This window comes from Bubalus kerabau, chromosome 4, assembly GCF_029407905.1.
Source record: "Bubalus kerabau isolate K-KA32 ecotype Philippines breed swamp buffalo chromosome 4, PCC_UOA_SB_1v2, whole genome shotgun sequence".
Lineage (NCBI taxonomy): Eukaryota > Metazoa > Chordata > Mammalia > Artiodactyla > Bovidae > Bubalus > Bubalus kerabau.
The window spans coordinates 127944296-127967828 of record NC_073627.1 but is presented as its reverse complement, the minus strand read 5'-3'; the positions used below and the strand labels follow the sequence as shown (position 1 = coordinate 127967828).

General features: G+C 35.9%; 1 protein-coding gene and 1 long non-coding RNA gene across 3 annotated transcripts in view; both read right to left on the bottom strand.

Annotated features, from left to right (window-relative positions):
* The window catches only part of ZCCHC7 (zinc finger CCHC-type containing 7), a 267242-nt gene that overhangs the window by 67579 nt on the left and 176130 nt on the right, over positions 1 to 23533 (bottom strand). The window lies entirely within an intron of this gene.
* Positions 1947 to 23533, bottom strand: part of LOC129650262 (uncharacterized) — a 60418-nt gene continuing 38831 nt past the window's right edge. Inside the window, exons 2-3 of the long non-coding RNA XR_008713691.1 lie at positions 2358 to 2608; positions 1947 to 2273 (exon numbers count right to left, since the gene is read on the bottom strand). This is a non-coding gene — a long non-coding RNA (uncharacterized LOC129650262). The remainder of the gene's footprint in view (positions 2274 to 2357; positions 2609 to 23533) is intronic.

Sequence of the window (23533 nt, the reverse complement as noted above, 5' to 3'; positions counted from 1 at the left end):
ACCTCACTGTATTATACAGGACCTCCATTATGATACTCAGTATCAGTGGTGACAGGAAATAATCTCTGCTTTGTTCCCAACTATAGGGAAAAATATATTTTTTCATAATCGAGCATTGTTTTGCTGTAGATCTTTCATAACACGTTTAAGAAATTCCTTTCTAGTCCTAGTTTCCTGGGTTTTTAATATGAATGTGTGCTGAAATCTCAGTACCTTATCTGCATCAACTGAGATAGCCCATGGCTTTTCCTCTTTTTCTCTTAATACGGTAAACTACAGTGATTTCATTTTCAAATATGAAAACAATCTTGTATTCTGGGATTAACTCCACTTGGTTAGGATGTATTATTCTTTAAAATGTATTGCAGAATTCTATTTGCTATTATTTTATTAAGAATTTTTACATCTGTGTTTGTGAAGGATATTGATTTATACTTTTCTTTAAATGTCTGGTTTTGACATTGGTATAAAACTAGCCTCACGAGAGTTCAGAAGTGTTGGTATTATTTTTTCCCTTAAATATCTGATAGAATTCACCACTGAAGCCATCTAGATTGGAGTTTTCCTTGTTTGTGAATCAAGAATTTTACTTGTAGAAGGTTTTAAAAGAGGAATTCTACTTTCTTTTTTTTTTTCCAGTCTATATGGAGCCATTAACATTTCAGTTTCTTCTTGGGCCAGTTTTGATAATTTGTGACTTTCAAAAAATGTGTCAGTTACTTCTAAATTGCTGAAATTATTGGCTTTAAGTTGTCCATAAGTCTCTTGCTCTTTTCCTTTGAATAATCTAAATTGTACTAAATCTTGTACTTATGCCCATCCAGTAAATTTTTAATCTCAAATATGTATTTCAGTTCTAGAGGTTCCATTTCTTTTTCATACCTTTCATTTCTCTTATTACATTTCTCTCTTCCTTTAAATTTCAGAGTACATTTTTAACAGCTGTTTTAAAGTCTCTGCTGCTTCATACTCTCTGTCACTTCTAGGTTTGTATCACTTGACTGATTTTTCTCCTGGTTATGAGTGACATTTTCCTGCTTTCTTAATGCCTAGTAATTCCCCCCCTCCCCCTCCCACCATGGATGCTACTCAGGTACACTGTTGAGTGTCTTGATTTTGTTTTCTTACTTTAAAAAGTTTAAGACTCTGTTCTGACAAGCAGTTAAGTAACCTCCAGATCAGGTGATCCTTTTGAGACTTTTAAAGCTTTGCTAGGGTGGTCCAGAGTAGCCTTTACTTAGGGTTAGAGTTTGAGTAAGCTCCGGGAGTTGGTGATGGACATGGAAGCCTGGCATGCTGAAGTCCATGGAGTCGCAGAGTCAGACATGACTGAGCGACTGAACTGAACTGAACTGAAGCCCTACTACTAAGATATATCTTCTGGGATCTCTATTGAATGTCTCAGGTGTTCAATACTGTCCAATCTGGCAAGTAAGAACTCAGGTAAGTTCTGGGAATTGTTTGCTACGTTCTAGGAATTCTAGTCTCCAGTACTCTACTCCACAAATTACAGCTTCTTTAGTCTCTCTGAACTCTGATTTCTGTCTTCTCCTCTTAATGAGATGGCCACTATGCCTGGATTCCCTTTCTTAGTATCACAATGCAGGTTGACTGTAGGCGTATCTCATTCATTTCCACATTCTCAAGAATCATGGTCCTGTACTGCCTGTTGTTCAATATCTGAAAATGCGTTAATTTATCTGTAGTTAAATCAAACCACTAAAATTTTTCATTTCATTTTTTTGTTTCAAACTATTATATATTTCACCTCTGTAATTTTTCTTTGCTTCATTTTTATATCTTCTATTTCTCTTATATGCCTCTTTCCCTTTAAACCTCCACATATTTATAATGTCTGTTTTAAAGTCCTTGTCTGCTAATTTCATCATCTCTTGTCAGGAGGGCAAGTCTGGTGTAAGTTAACAAAATACGGCTGGAAGCAAACATCTCAAGTAGGATTTTAACAAGTGATGAAGGACACGAGTAAAAAGGAAAGGCACAAGCAACATAATTAAAGAGGTAAAAGGATACAGCAAACAATACAGTCTGAATAGAACAAAGTGCAGTGAAGTCGCTCAGTTGTGTCTGACTCTGCGACCCCATAGACTGTAGCCCACCAGGCTCCTCCGTCCATGGAATTTTCCAGGCAAGAGTGCTAGAAAATGGCAAAGTGGGTTGCCATTTCCTTCTCCGGGGATCTTCCCAACCAATGGATCAAACCCGGTCTCCCGCATTGCAGGCAGACACTTTACCATCTGAGTCACCTGGGAAACCTGGAACAAAGGGTGAGATAATTCCTTTACTAAGAATTTTCACCTTTTTATACATACAAATATTGAGCATTAAAATATTCTTACCTACAGGAAGCTTTTCATTTCATTTTCACCTTTAACACATATGAGGACTTATGAATGTTAAATCTATTTTTCCAACTAAGAAATTTCCTATGTCCTTCCTTCATTAGTTTAAAAGTCTTGACTTCCTACTGTGTGGAGCGCTCCAAGAAACAGTACAACAAGTCTCTTTCTGCCAGAGTAGTACTCTTGGGAGCAGAGATAGTCCAACAGCATTACAGCGTACTTTTGTATTTCCTGTCTTCTGAAATAACCTTCAAAACAAAAAGGCAAACCCCAAAGAAAAGTGAACCCATAACCTTACACATTTTACACATTTTCTATTTCTGTAACTATTCTGCTATCTTTATTCTTCCCTCCCTCCTTTCTCTCCTTCCTTCTCTCTTTTTCTCTCATGCATAAAGATAAACATCCTTCCTATTTATATGGCGATGGTGACTCACTGTCTGTAAATTGTTTTAAATACATATTATACCTTCAGAACAATCCTGTAAGTATGGTCACATAAATATTCATTTTTAAAATGGGTGCTTGCTACAAAAAACAGCAATTGCTGCTTTTGTGATATGTAGTGCTAATGCAGCTATTTTTACCCATAAGACTATACTCAAGTTTTCAAAGGAACTAAGGAAGAGTCTGGGCTAAATTTCTGAGGAATAAAGCCAATTCATGCTTCACTTCAATTATACCTAGCCTGCCTAAATTCTGATGGGTGGGAATAGGTGAAGATCATTTCTGTGCTGAGGAAGCAGTCACAATTATAGAGCTGGTTCTCTCTCTCTTTTTTGTTTTTTTTACAGAAGTTAAGATTTGTTAAAGTAGGAGTTAGTAAAACATTTTTCGAAAGATCACCAAAGACTACTAAAGATTTCAGCTCAGCATATCCAGTTGGTTATTTTAGCACAGGAGCCAGGCACTAAGAAAAATCTTTCCTTGAGTCTTATACCCTATAGTCCCTTCTTATATGGGGGCCCATATGGTGCCTTACATAAAAAATTCTAGAAATCCTAATTTCTAACGTCTAAAATTTTAAGTCTTATTACATTTCAGTGAAAAGGTATATGTTTATGATTTTCTCTGCAAACAGTGGACCTGAATTTAATATTCAGCAAAGAAGATATAAAAACTGACTCTGCCACTACTAATTATTTAAGAATGTAAAATGCAACTTTCCTCAAAGTGTAAAATGTTTTCATTTAATGTAGTGTCAAGTTAATTCTGAACATATATTCACTGAAAATTTCTCATGTAAAAGACAATGTAGGAGACAGAAAGATGACTAAGACATGGTGCTTGCCTTCAAGGATCTTATCATGTATCTCTGAGCTAAAGAATCCAAAAAGCATTACTGTGTTCAGCAAATAACCACAATCATCTCATTTTTAAAAATACAGGATGATTTAAGTAACATCAAGTCTTTAAAAAGATTGACGTGGAAGTCACTCAGTCATGTCTGACTCTTTGCCGACCCTGACCCCAAGAACTGTAGCCCTCCAGGTTCCCCTGTCCATGGAATTCTTCAGGCTGGAGTGGGTTGCCATTCCCTTCTCCAGGAGATCTTTCTGACCTAAGGATCGAACCTGAGGCTCCTGCAGTGGCAGGCAGATTTGTTACCATCTGAACCACCAGGGAAGCTCCCAAATAGACTGAAAGTCCTCTATATTTGGGATATGTGTTATTTAACAAGAAATACTCAATTCCACCAATTATCAATTAATTACCTTATGTTGACTGCATGATCAAAATAGTCTTCATACAATACTAAGTGTTTAAGTTCTCTAGCAACTGTTTTTTTCTCCAAATATCTGTGAGTCTACAGACAGGCTCACAGATGGGGGCTGGGAAAAAAGAAACAATGGTTGCTATATATCTGTAATCCCTAAGGAACCAAGATTTTGGGCCTTCTCAACACCTTTTCTCCCTTGAAGTACACAGCCCAAACTATGACTCATATGACATGGCATTATTCAATTGGATATGCTGAACTGAAATCTTCTATAATCTTTGGTGATCTCTGGAAAAACATTTTATTAACTCCTACTTTAACAAATCTTACACACTGAAATGTTTAAAATAAACAAACAAACTACAAAACATAAAGAAGATAAAACTGAGGTTAAGTAATTTGGTAGTTATAGCACAAAAGACAAATCAACAACATTACATTTCTAATGTATTGGCCACACTCCCTTTTTACTTACCTAATATTTTAAACTAAAAGGTCTTACTTTTTGTAATTTAACACTCCCAGTGCTTTCCCTTCTCTGTACTTTTGGTCATTTTATTCCCTTGATCTTCAACACCATCTCGCTCTTTGCCTAGTTTTCCACCTAACCCAGCCCAATTTCCATTACTATAAATTCTTTTTTCCTGCAGGGCTGCTTTCCTTCCAGAGGCTGGGGAAAATCCATTTCCTGGCCTTCACCAGCTTCTACAGGCTGTCTGCAACTTCAAAGCCAGCACAATCTCTCTCTCTCTCTCTTTTCCTTTCTTACTTTCTTGTGGGATCTAATTTCCCCAACCAAGGGTCGAACTTGGGCCCTTGGCAGTAAGAGCTGAGTCCTGACTACTGGATTGCCAGGGAACTCCTGTGATTATAACCTCTGAATATGACATCTCAGTTCTTTATTCAGTACTTTTCTCATTTGACCTCTGTGAGCAGTTAACAATTTTTTGGCTTAAAGCACAACCTACTTTCCTAGTTCTTCTTCCCCTTGACAGCGTCTTTTTCCTTCACTGGCCACATAGTATATTACATTCTTTGTCCCAGGTTATGTCACACATGCCCACTGAGAGAACCACCAAATTTGTATTTCTAGACTGAATCTTTTCTTGAGCTCCTGATCTATGGGATATTTGGATTAGACTTCATATAGGCAACTCAAAATCATAATCACTAAAAATAAATTCTCTACCTTTTCCCCATTCCTTGAGTTTCTCTCTTAAAAACAAATAACCCTACTTTTCCTCCTTGTAAGTTCTCAATAACTTATTTTCCAAATCAAAACCTCAGCTCTTCTCTCTCACCTTTCAAATAGTCGTTCACCAAATCTATTGTAATAACTTCAGTGCCATTAAGGTTGATCCAGAGACACTTAATTTCTCACCTAGAATATCTATCCCTAGTACCACAACCCATTCTGCCTTCCCTTCTTACCAGATTAATGTTTCTTTTTTTAGGGAGTCCCCCCCCACCCCCACCCCAGTATCCCTAGTACCACAACCCATTCTGCCTTCCCTTCTTACCAGAATAATGTTTCTTTTTTTAGGGAGTCCCCCCCATCCCCACCCCAAAACATTAGTTTCAGAAATATAATAATTTGATATCTGTATATACTGTGAATGAAATAATGTTTCTAAAACATAAATGTGAAAACATTATGCCCTGAATGATTCCTCAATGCTTGCAGAATCAATGTAAAACTCCTCTGTGTGCCACACAGTGCCTTCTAAGTTCTGGTCCTCATCTATTTCTCTGGCTTCACCTTCTCGACTTCTGTGCTCCATCTATGCCTAGTAATTTCCCTAAAGTGTCTTCGTGTCCTCTGCAACTTTGCTTATGCATGTATTCCTTGAAACACAAGCCAACTCCAATCTCAACCACTTGGAACTGGGCGACTTGGTCTTCAAGTCTCGAATCACGTGTTACCTCATCCACTGATGTTTCCCTGATAACCCCTCAAAAGCAGAAAGGATCACTTTCAAATTTGTAACATCCTGGATTTAACCTTAGCATTCTACCTTTTTATCTTCCACACATCAAAGCATGATTGTGTATTTATCACAGGTACTCATCTTTACGCAATGAATTACCTAAATAACATTTCTTCTTTTGAATTCATTCTGTGGAATTATTTTCTCTCCCTCTTATAGTCTAAAGCAGGTTATTTGTATCTCTTAAGCTACTGAGAACACGTTGCATTAAAAATTATTTTATTTCCTTCACAAAGTCATAAGTTGTATTTATCTATCCAGTTATCAGCACAACATCTTGCATACTTTGAATTACATTAGGAAAAAATTTAAAAGAAAAAGGAAACATTCATATGTACACTTATGTCAGTAAATACTGTTCTGGAGTACATAAGCCAATAGATAATTATATAGAGTCTCACTGTATACACATAAAAGCTCAATAGGATAAATGATCAATGACTAAGGAAAAAACCTGGAATTTCTGTAGCAAGCAACTCTAGAAACTACAAAAGAAATTTAAAAAATCACTTATCAAATAAAATTACTTGGCAAACACAGGATCCAAATGTAATATAAGATAATTGGACATTTACTGATAATCTTGCCTGCACCTACCCAGTATTCATGGATTAAAGATCACAGAGATAAAGCTGCAAGATATTTATGTTATATCCTTTCTTGAGTCTAACTCCACTATGCCAGATTTCCCCCTGGGATCTTCTCACTTTTAATAAGCAACTGAACCAGCCACAAATGAAGTTACTATTCCCAACTTCATCAGTAGCATCTGTTATTTCAACGGAAACTTTTGAAATACACACAATGCCACATGCAAATCCCCTGAGGGCTGAGCCACTTTATTCACAAGCATTCTTCTCAAACTGCTCTTTATTTCTGTCTTAGTTTTCTCTTATTTATACTTTTCCATTTAACACTGGTCACAAAACCATTTCATCATTAAATTTTTGCATTGTATAACTGGCAATCGTTTAAATAAAACAAATTTTAGTAGAAGAATTTGCAAGTTAGGCATCAAATTGTTCATCTTACTTTAAATCAAATTAAATTTACCAGAAATTTTATATTTTTAAGTGTGTGTCAGTGATAAATGGGGATTTAGCTTTTCTTTTTTTAGAGGTAGAGGAGGAAGAAGAAAGAGGAAATAAATACAGGTGCTTATGAGCACAGAGCTCTTGCAAAGCATATCAGTCATATAAAGTCATATAAAGGCTTTTGCGTAACCCCAAAGATACAGACAGACAGACAGACACCGAGTTCTCTCTCACTCCATTCTTGCCACTCCCAAGGATTTAGAAAATAAACCACCTGTTTAAGAAATATTTGTTTAGAAAGAAAAGACGCCTCAAATTACACTAATAAGAACAGAAAAGAAAAAACCATTAACAGAAACAGTAAACACAGTCGGAGTATGCAAGTTGTTTTTGTTCTTAAGTATCTACTATGGTGCCTGTTCCTAACTTTCACCTTTTCTGTCCAAAAGGCAAAATATACAATACGGACACTTGAAACATTTGTAAAATGACAAGCATACAACATTCAAATTTAATGAAGGGGAAGATATTATAGGTTTCTAGAGAAGATTTAAAGGCTATATAAATTTGGTATTAACCTGCTGGTAAAAAATTTTAATACCAATCTGGAAGCTATATTCTTTCAACCATCCTTCTATTTAACACTTCTTTGTCTACTTCCCAAATCCTTTTTCTTTACCTATCATTAACTTTGTATGTGAGTGTATGTATGGTTTTCAATGTCTGATTCTCTCTTCACTTTCTCCTTGGTGAAGTAAGTCACTTCAAAACAATTCATTTTTATTATTTTGGGGGCTGATATATTCTTCAAATCTCTCTCCAGACCTTAAGATCAAATATGTCCAGGCTTATATTTATAATTGTTTATAAGATATATCACATTTATATTACAGTCATTGCAAATAAAACATATCCAAAGCAAAACTCATTTTTACAACCCCACTTGAAACTGGCTCAAAATGCCTCCCTGCTGTTGTTAATGACTTAAAATGCAGGTTTATTTTCATCTTAAGCCAATGTTTCATCTTGTTATTCAATCAGGCCAGGTCTTAAATTCTACAGCATATTCCTTTACAATGTCTTTTTAAGCCAATATTCCAGCTTCCTTCCAGTTATCACCATACGTTTACCACCTCAGCTCTAGGATTGTTGTACTGTCCCTGTGCCTTCAACTTCAGGTGATACATACCAGCTAAGTTTTCTCTTTAAATACGTAATTTCCCATTTTACTGCTAATTTTTATCAAGAAATACATGCACATGGTTGTAAAAACTCCAATAATACTGAAAAAGTGTAAAAGAAAAGAACAGCAGTTCTCTCCTGTGCTGAGAGGAAAGTCCTGAGCCCATCCCTGTGCTAAGCCCACTCCTCAGAGGCAAACAGTTCTCGTTCTATTTCTTTTGATATTTACCTATATACTTCTAAATAATGTTCATCTTGATATTTATGGATTTATCTATTTCATGCATTAATATCTAAATTCCTAATAAAGTAAAAGAGGATTCAGCTTTCTAATAACAATCTATCTGAATTTCTTTTTCCTCCATCTCCCCTCTCAGGTCAATATTCAGTTTATGGCTATATAGTAGTACACTGGGCTTCCCTGGTGGCTCAGTGGTAGAGAATCCACCTGCCAGTGCAGGAAATGTGGGTTCGATCCCTGGGTTGGGAAGATCCCGTGGAGAAGTAAATGGCAACCCACTCCAGTATACTTGCTTGGGAAATCCCATGGACAGAGGAGCCTGGCAGACCACAGTCAGAAAAGAGTTGGACATGACTTAGAGATTCACCACCACCACCACCACTACCACCAGTGATACATTGTTTCTCCTGTTATACACTTCTTTAATTTTCCTGTTTAATATCAGCCTAGTTGTTTCATTTACATAGTCTGAAAAGTCTACTTACTACCATGCAGCCACTAGCACCTCATTTCTCTATTAGGCTAATATTAAGCTATCTCCAGTATTAGGGCAGTTAGTTATCTTCAGTATCTCCAGTATTATGGGCTTCCCTGGTGGCTTAGAGTGTCACTAGTGGTAAAAAACCAGTCTGCTAATACAGGAGACATAAGAGACACAGGTTCGATCCCTGGATTGGGAAGATTCCATGGAAGAGGGTATGGCAACCCACTCCAATATTCTTGCCTGGAGAATTCCATGGACAGAGGAGCCTGGCAGGCTACAGCCCATAGAGTTGCAAAGAGTCAGACACAATTGAAGCAACTTAGCACGCACGCACAAGAAAAATAGTCATTGACATTAATCATCTGGGTCCAACAGACCCTTTAATAATTGAAGTCATTTCACAAATAAAAAGTAATAATGAAAAACAGTATGATCAGAAATCTTAAGAAGAATTTACACATGGCAAATCTAAATTATTATTTTATATATCCCTATTTTTGAAGTTAAATATACCTGAAATGTATAACATCCTGGAATACAACTAACTGCTAGTCAGTTGTCATGTATGAACGTAGAGCACAACCATTTTGTAAATAATTAACACATTTCAAAATGTCTCTTCTTTGCTCCATAATTACAAAATATTTTTACTTTTTGATTTATAAACACCAATTAGAATGACCAATCCAGTTAATTTTTTTCACTTCCATATTATCTATTTCCTTCCAATCACCCCTGCATACACATATGCCTTCAGCATCTGTCCATTTGAAACAAACCATATCAAGTGAATTTTGGTACACAAGTATCATAAAATGTGAAATAATACTGCCATACATCCCCTTATCAAAGCTGGATGGTACAGATTCTTGTCATAAAATACTGTGTAGCAAAGAACTTCCTGTTGTTTGAATGACTAGATGAGAATACTCTATTTCCTTTCTGCATTTAAAAGGTCAAGTTCATCACATTATTAAAGTCTAGATACTACAACTTGTCTCCTGGCATTCATGTTCTGATTCATCTAATAACAGTGAAATGTCTTTCTCTGTTAATTTTCTTTTATTTGCCAGTTTGGGCAGAAAATGTAAAATTCTGGATTTTTTAAACTTTGTTCAATGAAAGCTAAAAAAAAAAAAAGTAACTTCAGACTTCTTTTATACATTCATGAAAGATAATGCAGTACTCTGGGCATCAAAATAAGGAAACTGAAGGATGATCAAACAGTGAAGATTTATTTCACTATTACATCATCATTTTAGGCAATTCCCTCATTCCACTATTTTTAATTAGTTTAACTTTTTTTAAATGCATAGTAGGAATAATTGATGAGGAAATAGTAAAATACTTTAAGATATGGCAAAAATAAGATCACTAGGATTCTATGATGTATCTTAGATTTACAAAAAGAACCAATGGACCCATTTAGTAATTCTGGGATAGAATGAGTTTTAGTCTATTAAGAAAAGTAAATTTTTTCTCTGTTCTCTGGAAGGTCTCTAAGAAAGAATAAAAGTCATAAAATATACATTCTTAGAAATAGTTAAAAATGCTCACAAAAGAAACAAACTAAAAGCAGGTCTAATGAACCTGATGGTATACTGAGGGTTAAACTAAACATTACTCTCAACTCTTACAATAATAAACATTATTCATTCAATAAATACTGAATTACTGCCATATTGAGGCACCATTCTGGTCCTTGAGCTAAATAAACAAAATAGAGATTGCTGCCCCCATAAAACTTAAATTCTAGTGTCTCTCTAGGGTAGAGAGACAATAAACAACAAACGTAACAAATAAGTAAATGATGTATGTTAGTAATAAATGCTTTTGAAAACAGAAAAAGTAGAGCATGGTAATGGGAATTGGTAGTATTGGATATAGATTATAATTTTACATAAGGTGGACAGAATAGACCTCATTGATATTTAAGCAAAAACTTAAAGAAAGGAGACCAGGGAATTAGCCATGCAATTCTGGGATATCCCAGGCAGTAGGAACAGACAAAGCACTCCTTAAAGCAAGTATATTCTTGGTGGTGGTTGATGAACAGCAGGGAGGCCAGTGTGGTTAGAGCAGTAAAGCAGGGGGAGGTGAGGTCAAAGAAGTACAGGGTTGCCAGTTTATGAAGGGCCTTGCAGGCTTTATAAAGATACTTGCTTTTATTCTAAGTGACATGGGAAGTCAATGGAGGATTTTGAGCAGAGGAATGATATGATTTGACTGACAATCTAAAGAATCATTCTGTTAAGATTAAAAAGTGAAGGCAAGTAAAGAAGTAGGGAGACCAATTAGGTGGCGATTGCAATAATTCAGTCAAGTAATGATGATACCTCTGACCAGGATGGCAGCATAAGATGTGCTGAGAAATGAAGGAATTCTGAATATATTCTGAAGGTAGAGTCAATGAGATTTCCTAATGAACTGGATGCGAATGTAAGAAAAGACCAGAGTCAAGGACGACTCCTACTCCAAGCAACTAAAAGGATACAGTTGATGCAACTAAAACCTGTAGATGAAGATGCTTACAGGGAAAGATGAATTTCATTTTGAACAGATTGGATTTTTGATACTTATTAAACATCCAAATGTTTGATAGACCTGAACTGGAAATATAAACTTGTTGATTACGGCATGGAGACAGGACTGGGTGACTACACCAAGGGAATGAGTACAGAAAAAGAATAAAAAAGGAGCAAGGATTTAGAAGCAGTCATCAGTGAGGTGGGAGAAAACCTGTTGGGAGGAAGAGTAAATGCCCTGTAAGCCAGCTAAAGAAAATGTATCTGAGAAGAGGTGCTGTCCACTATGGGGAATGCCACGATAGAACAGGGTAAGATAAAGGTTGAGAGCTGACTCTTGTAATTATTAGCAAATTACTGTTCATCTTGATAAGAGAAGTTTGAATGAAGCAAACTTCTCTACTGAACTGAAGAGAGTGGAGGAGACTCGAGGCAGAAAACAGAGACAACTGTTTGAGCAGTCTGACTATAAAATATTCATCTAAAACATGATAACTTATTACTTTAAAACTTTTTCCATCTAATGACACCAGGTGACTCAGTATGTGGGGGAGAATTTGGGTATCACATGGAAGACAAGCCCCATAAGCTACCCACGTTTTGATTTAGCTTCAGAAAGATTACTGACAGAAGTCTTTAAATCCAAAACACAAATATTCACCAATGGACCTACAATAACTGCTACTCAAAACTGAGATGGCTGGAGAACAGCAAGAAGTTACGGAGATATTATTATGTATATATTATTACAAAAAACTTTGAATTCAAAAGCAAACAAAATTTAAAAACCCATTTTAGTTGTTAATACTTTTATTCCCCATTTTTTTCAGGATAGATAATACTTAAAAACAAATGTACATCTTGAGTTTTGAGGAAATGCTAATCTGCATTATCTCCAACAAAGAAAACACACACAATACATAAAGAATGTTCCTTTCCAAATTCCACTAACAGACCCTTCCAGAGAAAGAAAATCCAGATCCTTTTTAAAAAACACAGAAAAGCTCAGTGCTCTGTGATGACCTGGAGGGGTGGAATAGTGGTGTGGGAAGGAGGCTCAAGAGGGAGAGGAATGTATGTATACATATAGCTGATTCACGACACTGTACAATAGAAACTAACACAACATTGTAAAGAAATTATATTCCAATTAAAAATATAGAACATAAGAACAGCTAATACATAAAAAGCTTATTCTATGCTAGGTACTGTATTAAGCATTTTTACACATTTTTTTCTAATTTCACCCTCACAACAATCTTATAGAGGCAGCTATTATTATTTTCACGACACAGATGAAAAAAGGTGAGCTTTATGTGAGTTTTTAAATAATTTGTCTAGTGCCACAAAACTTGTAAGTGGTGGACCAGAGGCTTACTTCTAAATCATACTTTTAACCTACATGCTCTTATCCCCTAAATTATTTTTATGATGAGTCTCTGGTTTATTTGGTAATAAAATTGTTACCAAAATCCCCACAATATTATCATTTTATCATGTAGCACATAGCAATCAATGTGAAAACAACTTGCACTCTTCCACTTTTTAATATAACACTGTATTCTGAGAGGAATAATGGTATTATCTGAAGAACAATGCTGGTCCTTTATGAAATTTGATAAAAAATAATGTCCTAACTTTCCAGGTGTGGTCTGTAAGGGGGCAGGAACCATTTTCTTATCACAGTACCACTTGTACCTCTATAGCCCTAATGGTGTCTGGCACATAGTAGAAAGTCATAAATATTGTTTAATGAATAAAATTGGAAAAACCAAGTGATCCCTAAAAAAAGATGTCATCTGTTTTATTGATCTTTAAAAATTAACTGAGATCTATCCATGGCATTGGTTAGCTCTTCTATTTACATGTAAGCATCAACTAATGAGTATCTGATTGATTCATAGCTTGCTCAACTAGCTATGAATGATTTTGATTTTTAAAAAATTACCGCCTAAAAGAACAATGTTGTCTTTTATAGGCCAAATGGAATATCTGAACAGATCCTCCCCCAGAATCTGCTCTGAACTTATAATGCCACAATCTACTTGCAGTAGGATAGATACTGAAAAATAAAGAGAGGAAGAAGAGAAGACAAGGAAGAGAAAACAGTGAGAGAAGAAAAAGTTAGAAAATAACAAAAGAAAAAGGGAAAGAAAGAAATCATTCTTTCCCCAGATTTACTGAGGTATAATTGACAAAAAAGAAATGATCTTTTAAAATACCTATCTTAGAATAAAAGAGAAGCAGTTTATTGTACATGTAAATATCAGATATGAATTGAAATCTAGGTTCTTCCAAAACATACTGAATAATTTTGTATTAATCATTTTAATTCTCAACTTCATTTTCTCATTTGTGAGCGTTCTGAACCTAGCCCCTGAATGACCTTTTAAAATAAATTCTTACTTTTTTCTCCCAGGAACCAACTCAAATTGTACCTGCTTGTTCAAAGTCCTTGTCAGAAACCAATCCCTCTGGATTATTTTCTCTATGAATTCTAGTGTTTTACAAAATCTCCATAAATTCCCATCCACACTAGACAGATGGATATACTTAAGAAAGTTTTGATAATAAAATCTTCTTTAAAACTAAATCCTAAAAAATAAATAAATAAATAAATAAATAAATAAAACTAAATCCTAAACTTGCAAATAGAAGTATGAATTAGCAACATATGTGAAATATTTGTTAGAAATGTACACAGTTCATGCCTCCTGGGAATACACATTACTCTCCACCTCAGAAAGACCATGACTATTTATATATAATCTCTATGCAGTACGCACTATTGAGGCCTACTAGGCAGGGTTAAAGTGGGATTTTCAACAAGGCTCACAAGTCCTGAGGTTAAATACACATGAATTAAGGATGTTTAATCCAACTTAAGATACCATCTTTTCATATTTAAAGCAGCTTCCCTTAAACAGGAAAAATACAAAATACATGAGCTGGCTCTGACAGCAAAGCTCCTGCAGAGGTAATGTAAAGATCCAGTTTTTTTTAAACCATTTAAACATATACTATGTTTACTTTTATTTCCAAAACATATATGTCCTGTTAAAACCAAAATAATGAAGTAAAAAAGCTATATGTATTAAAAAAAAGAAATTTAGCAGATTTCAAAACTTAACAAACATTATTGCTTAAATATAATTAGGACTAGCTTCATAAAATGAGAAGAAGGCATAGGTTTTTTGGAGTATGTGTATAAACACACATAAATCTGTATACACACAGAGAAAACAGTTAAACAGTTTCTACCTGTTTTTGTGTACTCCCTTTCAGATATTGTTCCCCTAGAGTCTTGGCCTCTGTTGCTTTCTAACTTGAATTCACAAAACTCAATGGCTCGTGGTTTTCAAAGCTTAGGACTACGTTTGCAGAACAAAGTCGCTTTCTCTCTCTCTGTTTTTTTTTTGGTGGGTACAAGTATGGGGACCACAGGAACAGTTAAATTCATGGCATGGCTGGTCTACCACACAGTCGGGGGAATTTTTTAAATAGAGCCTGTCACTCTCTTGGCCCATCAATGGGATTTCCTTCTCAAACTGCTGATTCGTTCAGGTACACAACAGAGGAAATTTCAGTTAACCTTTGTTTCACCCCAGGGAAAAATCTGTCTGAAAGTATAAAATGAATAGATTAAAAAAAAAAAATAAGCAGCTCAGCCACAGGGCCATTCTCCTAGTGTTCACTGCAGCTTAAGTTAAACAGTAAAAAGGGACAGTGGAATGTTTCATTCCCAATGGAAAATCTGAGCACAATATAGGACTTGGAGATCAGTAGGTCACAATTTATTTTGATGACTAAACCAAACCAACTGTCCTTTTTCTGTTTAATAAACTTGAAAAATTCCCCTTCTGATAATTTTATGAATCAGTTATTTTTTCATATCACCATTACCCTACAATTTGAGTGAGGTGCCTATAACAAAGTTTGCATCCTCAATTTTCTTAAAACAACAAAAAAGTAACTCAAGAATAAAGTAGTATAATGGGGAGAAGGGGAAAGTAGGGATAGAATAAATCAGCTTCTTATTAAATTCTGTTATTTGTTTTAAAATTAAAGTTCTAGCGGGTAAGGGCAAAAAAGGAGACCATTTTTCCATTATAAAGTTCTCTGTTTTCAAACAATGAGAGTATTTGGAAAAGCTACAGTAAGATTTAGATGTGAAATCTTGTGGTGAGGAATAAAAACAAAGAAAACAACATAAAATTTGTTTCCTCTGAAATTAAGATAATTTAGAATTTATATGTATATAGACATATAAAATTATAAAAATACTTTTAAAAAATATAAATTTTAGGATAGGGAGGATATACACTGGCTACCTAGTCTTCACTTCTTACAAATGATTTCTGAACCTCATGGAACAGAAAAAGCATTGTTCTATCAATATTTTTTATACATATTATCATGCATAATTCCTATACATTAGCTATAAACAGACAGCGCAGCTATTAAAAACAATATCAGGATACATTTTGCCTCTGGGACTAACGTCATGATTCAAGGCCTTCTTGCTTAAATTTTCTTACCATCTTTTTTTGAAAACATTTTGGGGGTGATAAAATACACACAATGTAATATTACCATCTTAACCATTTCTGGGGCTTCCCTTGTGGCTCAATGGGTCAAGAATCCACCTGCAATGCAGGAGACCAGGGTTCGATCCCTGGGTTGGGAAGATCCCCTGGAAAAGGGAAGGGCTACCCACTCCAGTATTCTGGCCTGGAGAATTCCATGGACTGTATAGCCCATGGGGTCACAAAGAGTCGGGCACGACTGAGTGACTTTCACACTAACCATTTCTAAGTGTACAGTAGACATTAAGTACATATTATTGTGCAACCATCACCACTACCCATTTCCAGAACATTTTTAATCTTGCAAAAGTGAAACTCTATACCCAAACAATATTTTACCGATTTTTGATGGAGAAATTGGAAAATATGTTCTTGTTCTATTGACAAGTTCTATGCTCCTGAAAGTGCAGCTGATGTTCATAATATCACAATTCATTCAGAAGAGACTGGAAATAAGATGGTTATCGCATATCTTGCTCAAAAGGGTTAAGACAGAAGAGAGAGACTTAAAAGGTGGAAGGAAAGTGAAACCCTGTGACCTTAAGAAATACACACTGGATCAAAGACCAAGTGGATGTCTTTATTACAAAGTAAGACTTTAAATACAGACTATTAAAGAACATTTACTTATATTTGCACATTTTAATAACCAAAAGAAGTCATAATTCATCTCTTTTGTCAAAGAGTTCTCTCAGCATTCTTAGCCTAGGAAACAACCAGCTAGATAAGTAGATCGGTTACTGAGAACTGAGGGGAAATCATTACTAAATGTCTATGTGAGATTAAGTACAATTACATGTGGTAAGAGATATATTTAAAGGCCTAGAAGAGGACTTCTCTGGTGGTCCAGAGGTTAAGAATCTGCCTTCCAACACAGGGGACACAGGTTCAATCCCTGGTTGGGGAACTACTAAATCACATGCTGTGGGGCAACTAGAGAAACCCACGTGCTACAGCAAAGACCCAGCACAGCATGACTGAATCAATGAATAAATAAGTCAATAAATACCTAGAGGATATTTTACCAGTTTTTTCTGAAAATCTGTTCTCTGTACCAGAAAAAGTGAAAGTGAAAGTCGCTCAGTCGTGTCTGACTCTTTGCAACCCCATGGACTATAGTCCATGGAATTCTCCGGGTCAGAATACTGGAATGGGTAGCCTTTCCCTTCTCCAGGAGATCTTCCCAACCCAGGGATTAAACCCAGGTCTCCAGCACTGCAGGCAGACTCTTTACCTACCAGCCTGACATCATATATAAATAAAGCCTTCCGTACTGTATGTAACAGTCTGTAGTTACTGTTCTCTACAGAAACAAAAATACAAGTCTGCTCTGTTCTTTGTTTTTACAAACAGCATTTCTAATGATAAATACTCTGAAATGAACCCTGGTGGCTCACTGGTAAAGAATCTGCCTGCAATGCAGGAGACCAGATTTGATCCCTGCATCAGGAAAATCCCCTGGAGACGGAAATGGCAACCCACTCCAGTATTCTTGCCTGGAGAATCCCCATGGACAGAGGAGGCTGGTGGGCTCTAGTCCATGGGGTCACAAAGAGTCAGACATGACTGAGCATACACATTCTCTTACTTAACTGTAATACAAATACAAAAAATCAGGAGAAAAACAGTTATACAGCAGTGTCATCAAATCTAGATTTATTTGGATCTTGCCAATTGGGGTCACAAAGAGTCAGACATGACTGAACAACTAACACACAGAAAAACAAAAATATAAGTCTGCTCTGTTCTTTGGTTTTACAACAGCATTCTAATGGTAAATGCTCCTAAATGAAACCATCATAAACACTAAAAACAAAGATAAAATAATATAAAAGTTATTTTTAGAAACACCAAGATTAAAAAGTATGTTAAAATGGCAGGAATCCATGGGAGATAACTTTCCATGGGTAAGAAGATTCCCAAATTCCAAAGATTCCATACAGCAGACTGAATGAATAACAGATATAAAAGTAACAATACTTTAGCAGTCTGGATCATAAAGTCCAAATAAACAGGTGATAAAAATTCAAGAGAACTCAAGTAAGATTTCTGAGCCAGGGGTGGGATGGGATTAAAGGTGGATAAGATGGAAGCAGCTGGTCAGTGGTGGTATAGAAATAATGCAGCAAAAGCAAGCATTTAAAGAACTTCTTAGAATGTTTTATCAACTCTGGAAAAGAATGCATATTCTGCTACTGGGTTTTGTGGTCTATGTGTCCATTAGATCAAGGTGGGTGACAGTATCATTCTGAACTATGTCCTTATCCTTTTTTGCTGGAATGTAGTTGATTTACAATGTTGTGTTATACCCTTATTCTTAATCTAGCATTTCGATCAATTACTGAGAAACGGGATATGTACTGATATACCTGATTATGACGGTGGACTTCTCTTACTCCCTTTAATCCTGTCAAATTTTGCTTTATCTATTTTGAAGATTTGTTTGATTTTTGTGCCTTTCCTGATGACTTGATCCTTTAATTTTCCTGAAATGTCTTTGTTTTTCTCTAATACTACTCTTTGTTTCAGAAGTCTACTTATCTGGTATTAATATGACCACTACAGTTTTCATGTGCTTACTTTAAGCATGTTACATCTTTCATCGTCCCTGTATTTATAAAAATTTCTCATGTTTGGTTTTTAACAATTTGACTGAGTCTCTTGAACATATTCAATTTTATTTTTCACCAATTTAGGGAGTTCTTTCCCATTATATACGTTTTCTGCCCATTTTCGTTCTTCTTTCCTTCTGAGACAGCAATGACACTTTTTATATTGTTTTTAATCTTTTATTGTTTCATAATTCCCTCAGGTTCTGCTTTTTAAATTTTATTTTCAGAATATTTTTTTGTCTCTGTTTTACAGACTAGATAATTTTGGTCCTCAAGTTCACTGGCATTTTCAATCTGTTATTAAGCTCATCCAGTTAACTTTTGTATGTCAGATAATGTATCTTACATCCTTGAACACAGTCAATATGACTTCTTTAAAATCCCTGTCTGCTAATTTCAACACTTGGGTCATCCCAGAGTCAGCGTTCATTAACTGCCTTTACTTAAGTATGCATGGAACAACAGACTGGTTCCAAATAGGAAAAGGAGTATGTCAAGGCTGTATATTGTCACCCTGTTTATTTAACTTATATGCAGAGTACATCAAGAGAAACACTGGGCTGGAAGAAGCACAAGCTGGAATCAAGATTGCCAGGAGAAATATCAATAACCTCAGATATGCAGATGACACCACCCTTATGGTAGAAAGTGAAGAAGAACTAAAGGGCTTCTTGATGAAAGTGAAAGAGGAGAGTGAAAAAGTTGGCTTGAAGCTTAACATTCAGAAAACTAAGATCATGGCATCCAGTCCCATCATTTCATGGCAAACAGATGGGGAAACAGTGGAAACAGTGGCTGACTTTATTTTTCTGGGCTCACTGCAGATGGTGATTGCAGCTATGAAACTAAAAGACGCTTGCTCCTTGGAAGGAAAGTTATGACCAACCTAGACAGCATATTAAAAAGCAGAGACATCACTTTGCCAACAAAGGTCTGTCTAGTCAAGACTATGGTTTTTCCAGTGGTCATGTATGGATGTGAGAGTTGGACTGTAAAGAAAGCTAAGCGCTGAAGAATTGATGCTTTTGAACTGTGGTGTTGGAGGAGACTCTTGAGAGTCCCTTGGATTGCAAGGAGATCCAACCAGTTCATCCTAAAGGAGATTAGTCCTGGGTGTTCATTGGAAGGACTGATGTTGAAGTTGAAACTCCAATACTTTGGCCACCTGATGCAGAGAGTTGACTCATTGGAAAAGACCCTGATGCTGGAAAAGACTGAGGGCAGGAGGAGAAGGGGACGACAGAGGATGAGATGGTTGGATGGCATCACCAACTCAATGGACATGGGTTTGGGTGGACTCTGGGAGTTGGTGATGGACAGGGAGGCCTGGCATGCTGCAGTTCATGGGTCGCAAAGAGTTGGACACGACTGAACGACTGAACTGAAGTATGCATGAAATTTTTCAGTTTCTCCATTTGTCTGGTAATTTTGGATGGTATCCTGAACCTTGTGAATGACACTTTGTAGACTATGGATTCTGTTAGGTTCCCCTGAAGAGAGCTGTTGTCTGTTCAAGGATCAAAAATTTGGCAAATATTTATATGCATACTTTGGGCTTTCCCCTCTGTGAATTCCCCTTCATGGTCCAGCTGCTCTAGAAGTTTCTCTCTTCTGATTCCCAACATCAGTAAGACTGAATTTCTTTCAGAGTTCTAGCCACTCCCATGCTATACCAATTAGTGACTGCCCTCAGGCAAAAAAACATAAAAACAGGAAACTCACCCAGTGCTGTTCCTTTACCCCAAATGTTGACTCCCTATCAGTTTCTACCTGCTTTTGGTTGGTCTCCAGTACCTTTAGATATTTTACGTTTTTAAGTATTAAGGTATGCTTTAAAGGGATGAATGTGTGTAAAGACTGTCTTCTGTATATAAACATTTATATTATAGTATTTTGTCCAGAGTATAATTATCTCTGGGAAGGTTGGTCCATTATGAACAGTTCTTCCATTAACGGAAGGAGAACTATGGAACTGCTTTTTTAGCATGGTGTTGTAATATTCTTTTTAATCTTTTTTTCCTTAGCTTTATTCAGGTAAGGATTGAGTTTATATTCTTTACTGCTCTGTCCCTTTCCCCTAGCAAAGGCCTTGTCACATAATAAGGGGTGTTCTATAAATATTTGTTGAATGAATGGATGAGGAAATAGGTCAAAATGAAAATTATCAATAAGCATCAGAAAATTCCAAGGAGGAGGAGGGTACTTTGGGTTGGCGTAATTAGCAATTTCTCATCATTTAAGAGATCTGGCTTTCTGCTTGGAGGCAAAGAAATCTACCCCAATTTCCAAATATGATGCATTATTTATAGGATTTAGATTGTTTTAAACCATAGCTTCTTGTTTTCTGGATAACTCCAGTCACGAGTTTTATTATTCAGGGGTCCCATACTGAATATAAATCCTTTTCATCAGAGAAAATGTTACATTTTAGTTCTCTGGGCAAATTAATTATGATTTACTATTTTAGGCCACCTTCTAAATTCCTGGGATAATTATATGAGATTCTAATTTTCAAAACATTCATTTGCAAATAGCTCATGAATACCACCCAATTTCCCAAAAGACAGTATGAAAATGAACACCCTAAATGATGAGGAAGGCAATTACCATCTATTGAGGCACTGCTAGGTGAAAAGCTCTATAATAAGTGCTTTATCTCATTTAATCTTCTCAATTACCCTATGACATGGATATTATTACCAACTATTTACAGATATGTAAACTAAAGCTCAAAGCTGGCCAAGGTCACACAGTAGGTATGGAATAGAGCATGAATTAAAATTTGATAAGTTTTGACTATACTGCAATCAAGCACTTCTGTTCATCAAAAAACAAAACATTCTATTAAGAGAGTAAAAAGGCAAGCCACAGCCTGGCAGGAGATATCTGTCCAACATATAAAGGACTCACATCCAGAATATATAATAAACCCCTGCAAGTCAGGACAAAAAAATAGGAAAACTAACAAAAGACTTGATGAAAGTCAAAGAGGAGAGTGAAAAAGTTGGCTTAAAGCTTAACATTCAGAAAACTAAGATCATGGCATCCAGTCCCATCACTTCGTGGCAAATAGATGGGGAAATAGTGGAAACAGTGGCAGACTTTACTTTTTTGGGCTCCAAAATCACTGCAAATGGTGACTGCAGCCATAAAATTAAAAGACTCTTACTTCTTGGAAGTAAAGTTATGACCAACCTAGACAGCATATTAAAAAGCAGAGACATTACTTTGCCAACAAAGGTCCATCTAGTTAAGGCTGTGGTTTTTCCAGTAGTCATGTATGGATGTGAGAGTTGGACTATAAAGAAAGCTGAGTGCCAAAGAATTGATGCTTTTGAACTGTGGTGTTGGAGAAGACTCTTGAGAGTCCCTTGGACTGCAAGGAGATCCAACCAGTCCATCCTAAAGGAAATCAGTCCTGAATATTCATTGGAAGGACTGATGCTAAAGCTGAAACTCCAATACTTTGGCCATCTGATGCGGAGAGCTGACTCATTTGAAAAGACCCTGATGCTAGGAAAGATTGAAGGCAGGAGGAGAAGGGGATGACAAGAGGATGAGATGGTTGGATGGCATCATCGACTCAATGGACATGAGTCTGAGTAAACTCTGGGAGTTGGTAATGAACACGAAGGCCTGGCGTGCTTCAGTCCATGGGGTCGCAAAGAGTCGGACACGAATGAGCAACTGAACTGAACTGAGCAAGACTTACCGAAAAAAAAAAAAAAAAAAAAAAAAAAAAGCCCTTCCACAAACAAGGGTTATCTAAATACCAATAAACATGAGAACACTAACAATCTTCAGTGTTGGCAAGGATACAGACTATGGGAACTCTCATAATCTCTTGGTTAGAATGTAAACAGGTACAACCACTTTGGAAAAAATGTTTGTCATTATCTATTCAAGTGGAGGATATGCATACCATAGAATAAAACAATTCTAGTCCTAGATATATTCCTGAAAGAAATGCCAGACACGCACATTAGGGGCAATAATGTTAGCAACAGACAAAACGTTCATTTACAGCAGATGGATAAAACTCTGGTATGGTCATAAAATGATATATCTTGTATCAACTGACAACCAACAAAATGAACCACAGCTACATAATGTTATATAAAGGAAGGCAGATATGTACAAAATATACATCCTATAAGTTCATGAATACAGACCTCCAAAAACAGGCAAATTCAGATAATAGTTCAGGGACTACAGCAGTGATAAAACTGTAAAGAAAATCAAGGAAAGTATCATCTCTAAAGTCAGGCAATCTTTTGGAAGAAGGCAAAGATTATGATCAGGGAGGGGGATACTAAGGGCTTTACTGTGTTAGTAATATCCCATATTTTGTTGAAGTGATGATGACATGAGTTGTTTGCTGTATAACCATTCATCAAAGTAGATGTTAAATTTGAGAAGAACATGCTGGAGAGACCTGCTTCCCTAGTTATTAATTATTTGTATATCATTCTAATACTTAAGACAGTGGGTTTCAGGCACATGAATGGATAGGTAGTTCATGGAAAGACTTGCATTTGTAAACTTGATATATGACACTAGTGTCATTGCATGGGGAACCAAGGTTATTCCATAAACGGTGCTGAGATAATGGGAAAAAAGAAAATTGAAATTTATCTCTTACCATATACAAAATCCATCTCTTGGCATATACAAAAAAAATTCCAAGTGGATTAAAATCCTAAATATGGAAAGTAAATTTTTTTAATTGTGTAACAATAAAAAATATATTTTAAAACCTCAGAAATGGGAACGATTTTTAAAGAACAGACTATTATGGAAA